Genomic DNA, 10,000 nt, shown 5'->3' on the forward strand with positions numbered 1-10,000 from the left:
GAGTAGGAGGATCGGCTTGTATCCACTCATCAGTGATTGCTCATCGTCCTCTGGTCGCCCACATAGAGGACAACATGACAAAGGATCTGAAAGCCCAACATGTCTCCCCTACTGTCAATCCAAAACTGCTTTCTTTTTGGGCAGAAAATGTCCAAAAAACAGTGAGGGACTTCTAAATATTCTGATGATCTTTGTCAGATATTGAGACCTTTCTCCTGTGGTGTTCCAGCTGTTATCTGAACATTGTTGGGCTTTTTTCTCCTGATATCTTGTGTACCAAAATATCCAGTTTTGTGATATTCAAATATTTTTCGACGTGTTTTTGTGATGAATCAGCATTTATCTTTACTGTACACTGTATCTGAGCTCCTAATTCCCCCCCCCCCCCCATGTCTCCTCTCTCTCTATTAGCTCTGGTTCAATACCCCCCCCCTCTCTAAGTGGTTTAAATGGATGTGAAACTGGAGCCTCGAATAGCATCGAATTAAAGCAATGCATGCTGGATAGATTCACACACACACACACACACACACACACACACACACACACACACAACACACACACACACAACACACACAAAACACCAATGAAAAACCACAAACAATTAGCTAAAAAACAGAAAATATATATTTATTTCTCAGGATTTGACAACCGCCCTGAACGCCAGCGAGGGTGTGAAGTCAACTATAAAGATGAATACAGAGTAATAAATGTAGTGAGTAAACAAGCTCCTGACTGACGGACAGTAATGTGTGTGTTAGTCTCCGTTAATCACCGCTTGTCTGCAGCCTCTTTTGCAACGGCTAATTATGAGTCTTTTGAGGGGGGGTGAGGGGGGGGGCATCAACCTGATGAAGAGATAATCACTGAGGGGGGGGGGGGCATCAACCTGATGAAGAGATAATCACTGAGGGGGGGGGGGGGGTAGTAAAAAACACTGAGGTGTCCAGAGGAACAGCTGGAGAAATAAATAATAATACATATCTGTCAGGTGTTCATTCAGCGCAGACTCTCAGGCCCCGTCCACACGGAGACCATATCAGTTGTATCCGTTAAAGTTCTCTATCGTATAGACGGTTTTTCCTTCTCTGGAAGTGTTTCCTTGTACGATGTGAGGGTCTAAGGACAGAGGGTGTCGTATTGTCATACTGATATTCTGTACAGACTGTGAAGTCCATGAGACAAATGTAACATTGTGATATTGGGCTATATAAATAAACATTGATGATTGATTGAAGTGGACATGGAGAACTACATGAACTACATGTTGCTAAATCCATGTGGAGAATAACCAGAAGGGCAACATGCAGGAGGGTCTTATTCGCTTTTGGTGTATTTTGTGGCGGAGTACACGCCACTTACAGGCCCGGCCAGCATATGTATACAGCGCCTCCAGGGTCGAGCGGTCTCGTGTGGACGGACACATCTCTTGAGCCGATTCCGTGGGGACGGAAGACCTTTTAGAAAACGACTTTGGTTCCAAATAGTTTTCGTCTCCTTGTGGACGGGGGCCTTAGTCTGTAGAGCTGAGAGTAATGATGTACTTGAGTAAAGTAGAAGTACTCAGGTCTGTACTTGAGTAACAGTAGAAGTACTCAGATCTTGTACTTGAGTAAAAAGTAAGTACTCAGATCTTGTACTTGAGTAAAAGTAGAAGTACTCAGATCTTGTACTTGAGTAAAAGTAGAAGTACTCAGATCCTGTACTTGAGTAAAAGTAGAATACTCAGATCCTGTACTTGAGTAAAAGTAGAAGTACTCAGATCCTGTACTTGAGTAAAAGTAGAAGTACTCAGATCCTGTACTTGAGTAACAGTAGAAGTACTCAGATCTTGTACTTGAGTAAAAGTAGAAGTACTCAGATCTTGTACTTGAGTAAAAGTAGAAGTACTCAGATCCTGTACTTGAGTAAAAGTAGAAGTACTCAGATCCTGTACTTGAGAGTAAAAAAGTAGAAGTACTCAGATCCTGTACTTGAGTAAAAGTAGAAGTACTCAGATCCTGTACTTGAGTAAAAGTAGAAGTACTCAGATCCTGTACTTGAGTAACAGTAGAAGTACTCAGATCCTGTACTTGAGTAAAAGTAGAAGTACTCAGATCTTGTACTTGAGTAAAAGTAGAAATACTCAGATCTTGTACTTGAGTAAAAGTAGAAGTACTCAGATCTTGTACTTGAGTAAAAGTAGAAGTACTCAGATCTGTACTTGAGTAAAAGTAGAAGTACTCAGATCTTGTACTTGAGTAAAAGTAGAAGTACTCAGATCCTGTACTTGAGTAAAAGTAGAAGTACTCAGATCCTGTACTTGAGTAAAAGTAGAAGTACTCAGATCTTGTACTTGAGTAAAAGTAGAAGTACTCAGATCTTGTACTTGAGTAAAGTAGAAGTACTCAGATCTTGTACTTGAGAATAAAAGTAGAAGTACTCAGATCTTGTACTTGAGTAAAGTAGAAGTACTCAGATCTTGTATTGAGTAAAAGTAGAAGTACTCAGATCTTGTACTTGAGTAAAAGTTAGAATTACTCATATCTTGTACTTGAGTAAAAGTAGAAGTACTCAGATCTTGTACTTGAGTAAAAGTAGAAGAAGTACTCAGATCCTGTACTTGAGGTAAAAGTAGAAGTACTCAGATCCCTGTACTTGAGTAAAAGTAGAAGTACTCAGATCTTGTACTGAGTAAAAGTAGAGAAGCTCCCTAGAGAAGTTTCACATTAAAGCCCGATAAGAAAGAAATGGATTGGGCTTTATGTGAAAAACAGCACATTTTCTTTGAATGATTTGAAAACGGGAAACTAAACTTTTGGCACCAAAGCTTGCAGGGTTTTTCAATCCAATTACAACTCCAATCAACACGACTTCCTGCAGATGTTTTCACAATAAAAGCCATGATTGAAACAACATCGATTAGCCTTTCTAAGACTTCTTGTATTAGCACATTGTGAAGAGCTGCTGCTGTTCTCCCTTTTTTAATTCTTGTTCTTTCTAAACCGTCCAGAAGCTGCCAGCATGTTCTCTGTTGCAGCCGTTCATATGCTAAGTGCTATTCAGATGCTAAATGCTAAAGCCCCTGTGAGACGTTGGGGTCTCGGGTGTTCCTCTGCAGCTGATTGGCTCTCGTCCGCTCCTCTTTGTGTGTAATGGCGCCGCTCCCGAAGGCTTTATTAGCAGTCATTTGCTGCTCGGCGCTGAGCGATCTCGGGCCGCGACCCTGTCTCTCAGCCGAGGAGAAACAGACCGCTCAGCTGATTACTCTCTACTCTGATTACTCTGCTCAGACAGGAAGTGACAGGCTCACTGAGCGGAGTCAGAGAGCAGAACCAGAACGACTTCAGACGTGGACGGCCGTCCAATCAGAGTGAAGGGTTTCATCCGCGTCTATGAGGCAGATGAAATGCCTAAATACCTTGAATGTAACTGTGAGTGTCTGCAGGTAAACTATTTGAATAAGCCAAAAGCAACGTGGGCTTTAAATAAAGACGAGATATACAATTATCAGTGTGTCTTCAGTGTCTCTTCAGTGTGTCTTCAGTGTGTCTTCAGTGTCTCTTCAGTGTGTCTTCAGTGTCTCTTCAGTGTCTCTTCAGTGTCTCTTCAGTGTGTCTTCAGTGTGTCTTCAGTGTGTCTTCAGTGTCTCTTCAGTGTGTCTTCAGTGTCTCTTCAGTGTGTCTTCAGTGTCTCTTCAGTGTCTCTTCAGTGTCTCTTCAGTGTCTCTTCAGTGTGTCTTCAGTGTGTCTTCAGTGTCTCTTCAGTGTCTCTTCAGTGTCTCTTCAGTGTCTCTTCAGTGTCTCTTCAGTGTGTCTTCAGTGTGTCTTCAGTGTGTCTTCAGTGTGTCTTCAGTGTGTCTTCAAGGGGGGGGGGGGGGGCAGTCCATGTAAACATTTATAAATAAAACACATACTTTCAAAAGACTTAAAATGGTAAAAACTCAAGAAATGGTGTTTATCAAGGATGGTGCAGTGGTGGTATGAATAAGGCTTTCTGTCAAACACCTTGATAGCTCTCTCTCTCAGCTGTTCTATGGGTTTCAGGTTTGTGGCACAAGCAAACGACCAGTTTGTCAAACAGTATTCAATGTGTGATAGAATCATACAGAGGAGGTATGACTTTGCAGCATTGACAGTTAAGAAAGGTCTGATTTGTTTAAAATGTTGCAAGTTGAATTAACGGTATTGGATACTTTCTTGATATGTTTCTTAAAAGTCAAGTGTCTCTTCAGTGTGTCTTCAGTGTCTTCATCCCCGGTGTTTTTGTCCCTGCAGCGTCTCCAGAGACACACGCCTCCATAGACGCTGCTATATATACGGAGGTCATGCATATTCATGAGGAATTATAAAAAGGTCTGCAGCTGAATGTGAGAAGAGAGCGCGGCACGCTGTTCAGTTTCCAGAGACACACGCAGGTACACTGAGAGGACAATCCAGAGACACACGCAGGTACACTGAGAGGACAATCCAGAGACACACGCAGGTACACTGAGAGGACAATCCAGAGACACACGCAGGTACACTGAGAGGACAATCCAGAGACACACGCAGGTACACTGAGAGAGGACAATCCAGAGGACAACACGCAGGTACCCACTGAGAGGACCATCCAGAGACCCAGAGGTACATGAGAGGACAATCCAGAGACACACGCAGTACACTGAGAGGACAATACAGAGACACACGCAGGTACACTGAGAGGACAATCCAGAGACACACGCAGGTACACTGAGAGGACAATCCAGAGACACACGCAGGTACACTGAGAGGACAATACAGAGACACACGCAGGTACACTGAGAGGAGAATACAGAGACACACGCAGGTACACTGAGAGGACAATCCAGAGACACACACAGGTACACTGAGAGGACAATCCAGAGACACACGCAGGTACACTGAGAGGACAATACAGAGACACACGCAGGTACACTGAGAGGACAATACAGAGACACACGCAGGTACACTGAGAGGACAATACAGAGGACACACGCAGGTACACTGAGGAGGACAATCCAGAGACACACGCAGGTTACACTGATGAGGACAATACAGAGACACACGCAGGTACACTGAGAGGACAATACAGAGACACACGCAGGTACACTGAGGAGGACCATACAGAGACACACGCAGGTACACTGAGAGGACAATCCAGAGACACACGCAGGTACACTGAGAGGACAATACAGAGACACACGCAGGTACACTGAGAGGACAATCCAGAGACACACGCAGGTACACTGAGAGGAGAATACAGAGACACACCGCAGGTACACTGACGAGGACAATACAGAGGACACCACGCAGGTACACTGAGAGGACAATCCAGAGACACACGCAGGTACACTGAGAGGACAATCCAGAGACACACGCAGGTACACTGAGAGGACAATCCAGAGACACACGCAGGTACACTGAGAGGACAATACAGAGACACACGCAGGTACACTGAGAGGACAATACAGAGACACACGCAGGTACACTGAGAGGACAATACAGAGACACACACGCAGGTACACTGAGAGGACAATACAGAGACACACGCAGGTACACTGAGAGGACAATCCAGAGACACACACAGGTACACTGAGAGGACAATACAGAGACACACGCAGGTACACTGAGAGGACAATACAGAGACACACGCAGGTACCACTGAGAGGGACAATACAGAGACACACGCAGGTACACTGAGAGGACAATACAGAGACACACGCAGGTACACTGAGAGGACAATACATCATATCTACAGATATCTAACACATACCTGAGCCTTACTGGCTGGATCCGCGTCACATGACCTGGTGTTTTATTGAGCATTAGCTGAAGGTCAAAGAGCAACTTTACCGTGTTTTATCTGCTGGTTTTAATGGGTACATATATCATGTGACTGCAGTTATATCAGATGGACTAAGGTAGAGTAAGATAGAAATTAAAAGACAGATATTTACCAGATAAGTTAGGTTATTGTAGATTTAAAGAAAGTGAATAACGTGACTGGTTATAAACGTGCGACAGTGTTTCTCGCAGTTTAAGACATCATTATGGTAGAGAGTGTATTAGATTAGATAGTAATGAAGTATTCTAGATACTTCATTTAGAATATTCCCTGATTCTTAATATGATGTTAGGACCTGTTTTTAAATGCAAAATATTGTAATTTTCTTAATAATTATAGTAGGAATTACATGTAAGCCCTGCAGGGTGAGTGATACTGATATATCTCAGATGTCCTGTGAGCAGTGAACGCACCACGGAGGTTGCATGACTGTATTTTTTAGCTTAGCATGAAGAGTGTGAAGTGAAGCAGGAAGTCACACAGCCTTCGTCTGCTGGAGGAGGAGTGAGAAATAAAACCACTTTAAAGGTCTCCTATCATGCAAAATGCACTTTCTATGTCTTCTCTACATCAACATCTACATCCTCCGTACCCAAATCTCTAAAAGAGGGGGAACAACGGAGCTGATCCAGATTTGCTGCGTCATGACGACATTACTAAAATGTGGGCGGGCTTTACACCCACGGGCCAATCAGAAACGTTGCTGTCAGAAACAATGAGACGTGTTCTGGAAGTAATATGGTCTGTGTTTACATTAGCATGCTAACACTCAGAGCTAGGGATGTAACGATATACCGAATATCGCGGTATCGCGATAAATAAACGTCTCAATACCGTCGTGAGACTGACAAAATCTACCGTGATTTTTATTTGAAACCTTTATTTAACCAGGTGGTCCCATTGAGATCATCGATCTCTTTTTCAAGAGAGACCTGTCCAACATGGCAGCAAGTAGGTTACAACATGAACATAAAACAACAGATAACACAAAAGGACATCGTATTTACAGGGCTACATGTACATACCTAGAGACATTGACAAGTACCAACAGTATATGTATATCTCGCCCTGTCAATAAGCCTCACTTTCTTGGCAAAAACTGTATTGTTTTTGAAGTGGTGGAGAGACAATGTACAGTTTTACCCACTGCTGTCACCCATGGACCGAGCATATCTCTCTGTCCCACAGAGGTGGCGTTAGACCTTTTCGCTGTCCGTCATTTTGAAGACAGGATCGTAAACATTTCCGCCCTAATCCATTATTACCCGTCGGGTCTGAACTCGCCACTAACGTCTCGTGCTGACACTGGGGGGGGGGGGGGAGAGAGAGAGAGCATGCTCGTGAACTGTCAACGGGGTGGGGGGGGGGGGGGCCGTGTTATGCATGCCCACCGAGATATGCATGCACCTCGCGGGAGCGCGCGTAAAGCAAAAACTCCCAGACAGTTCAATGATCTGTACGGCAAAGTACGGTTTGGAAACTATATCATTTCCTTTTGGAGGGCATGCATAACACGGCAAACACAAGAGCCCTCGCTGCGGGGGAAACTTTGGCGCTGTTCCGAGTTTGTCCAAAATGACAGACTGCTTTCAGATTTTTCCGTCATTGTTAAAAAAATATTCGGTTAACGCGACCAGCAACATCAGTTACCAGCACATCAGTGCCAGCAACATCAGTGCCAGCAACATCAGTGCCAGCAACATCAGTGCCAGCAACATCAGTGCCAGCAACATCAGTGCCAGCAACATCAGTGCCAGCAACATCAGTACCAGCAACATCAGTACCAGCAACATCAGTACCAGCAACATCAGTGCCAGCAACATCAGTGCCAGCAACATCAGTGCCAGCAACATCAGTGCCAGCAACATCAGTGCCAGCAACATCAGTGCCAGCAACATCAGTACCAGCAACATCAGTGCCAGCAACATCAGTGCCAGCAACATCAGTACCAGCAACATCAGTGCCAGCAACATCAGTGCCAGCAACATCAGTACCAGCAACATCAGTACCAGCAACATCAGTACCAGCAACATCAGTACCAAGCAAGAGAGTTCTTTCCACAGCAGGGGATATTGTAAACGCCCAAACATCCCAGCTTCTACCTGGAAATGTGGACATGCTCATATTCCTAAAAACCTGTCTGATGATGCTGAGTGAGTGACTTAGTGAGTTTGAGTTGAGTTACTTGAAAAACTAAAGTGAAACTTGATTTATTTTATTGCGGGGTCTGATTATTAAATGTCCTTGTTTATTTGTGAGGTGCAGTGGCACAAAGAAAATGCCTGCTTTGTTTGGTTGTACTAGTAGGTACAAAAACACTGGTTTTCTTGTTCCAGTCTGTTACTGTCACTTTGTTTTTGACACTTTAAAATACTACTATCCTACTAAAATGCTGTACAAATCAGATTTATTATTTAATAAAGAACATTTTTCCAAGTAAAACATTTTAAAATGTTTATTTATTTTTCAATATCGCGATATTATCGTACCGTGAGTTTTTGGGATCGTTAAATCCCTACTCAGAGCTAACCTGTACTGGAGAGAGTCTGTGTGAAGAAGCAGGAAATCAAAAGGAAGTCACCTTGTGGTAAACCTGAGAGAGAGAAAGAGTTTGAGCTCCATACTGTTTCAGAGAGAATCCTTGATGTGGTTTGGAACATGATATGGAGTTTCATCACGGCAGCATTTAGCTGAGTTTCTGCTGGGAGAGTTCTCCTGATGAGATCTACTCTCTCTCTGAAGCTACTGACCCAGAGTCAGCTCTTTAGTAACAGCTGGAAGAGAGAGGGGGGGGGGCTACAAGGATCTGTTTGGGGTTTGGAGCAGGACACTTCAGAGACATGTCCTTAGTAACAGCTGGAAGAGAGGGGGGGGGGGCTACAAGGATCTGTTTGGGGTTTGGAGCAGGACACTTCAGAGACATGTCCTTAGTAACAGCTGGAAGAGAGGGGGGGGGGCTACAAGGATCTGTTTGGGGTTTGGAGCAGGACACTTCAGAGTCATGTCCTTAGTAACAGCTGGAAGAGAGGGGGGGGGGCTACAAGGATCTGTTTGGGGTTTGGAGCAGGACACTTCAGAGACATGTCCTTAGTAACAGCTGGAAGAGAGGGGGGGGGGGGGCTACAAGGATCTGTTTGGGGTTTGGAGCAGGACACTTCAGAGACATGTCCTTAGTAACAGCTGGAAGAGAGGGGGGGGGGCTACAAGGATCTCTTTGGGGTTTGGAGCAGGACACTTCAGAGACATATCCTTAGTAACAGCTGGAAGAGAGGGGGGGGGGGGGGCTACAAGGATCTGTTTGGGGTTTGGAGCAGGACACTTCAGAGACATGTCCTTAGTAACAGTTGGAAGAGAGGGGGGGGGGGGGCTACAAGGATCTCTTTGGGGTTTGGAGCAGGACACTTCAGAGACATGTCCTTAGTAACAGCTGGAAGAGAGAGGGGGGGGGGCTACAAGGGTCTGTTTGGGGTTTGGAGCAGGACACTTCAGAGACATGTCTTTAGTAACAGCTGGAAGAGAGAGGGGGGGGGGCTACAAGGGTCTGTTTGGGGTTTGGAGCAGGACACTTCAGAGACATGTCCTTAGTAACAGCTGGAAGAAGGGGGGGGGGGCTACAAGGGTCTGTTTGGGGTTTGGAGCAGGACACTTCAGAGACATGTCCTTAGTAACAGCTGGAAGAGAGGGGGGGGGGGCTACAAGGGTCTGTTTGGGGTTTGGAGCAGGACACTTCAGAGACATGTCCTTAGTAACAGCTGGAAGAGAGGGGGGGGGGCTACAAGGGTCTGTTTGGGGTTTGGAGCAGGACACTTCAGAGACATGTCCTTAGTAACAGCTGGAAGAAGGGGGGGGGGGGCTACAAGGGTCTGTTTGGGGTTTGGAGCAGGACACTTCAGAGACATGTCCTTAGTAACAGCTGGAAGAGAGGGGGGGGGGGGCTACAAGGGTCTGTTTGGGGTTTGGAGCAGGACACTTCAGAGACATGTCCTTAGTAACAGCTGGAAGAGAGGGGGGGGGGCTACAAGGGTCTGTTTGGGGGTTTGGAGCAGGACACTTCAGAGACATGTTTTTATATATCTGAGACTTTAATATCTGCCTAAAAACAGTAAACAGCATTTTTTAATAATCTTTTAAGATACAAATGACGATTATGGATCTTTTTATTTAACTATTTTAGGTA

This window comes from Trematomus bernacchii, unplaced genomic scaffold (assembly GCF_902827165.1).
Source record: "Trematomus bernacchii unplaced genomic scaffold, fTreBer1.1, whole genome shotgun sequence".
NCBI classification, from domain to species: Eukaryota; Metazoa; Chordata; class Actinopteri; order Perciformes; family Nototheniidae; genus Trematomus; species Trematomus bernacchii.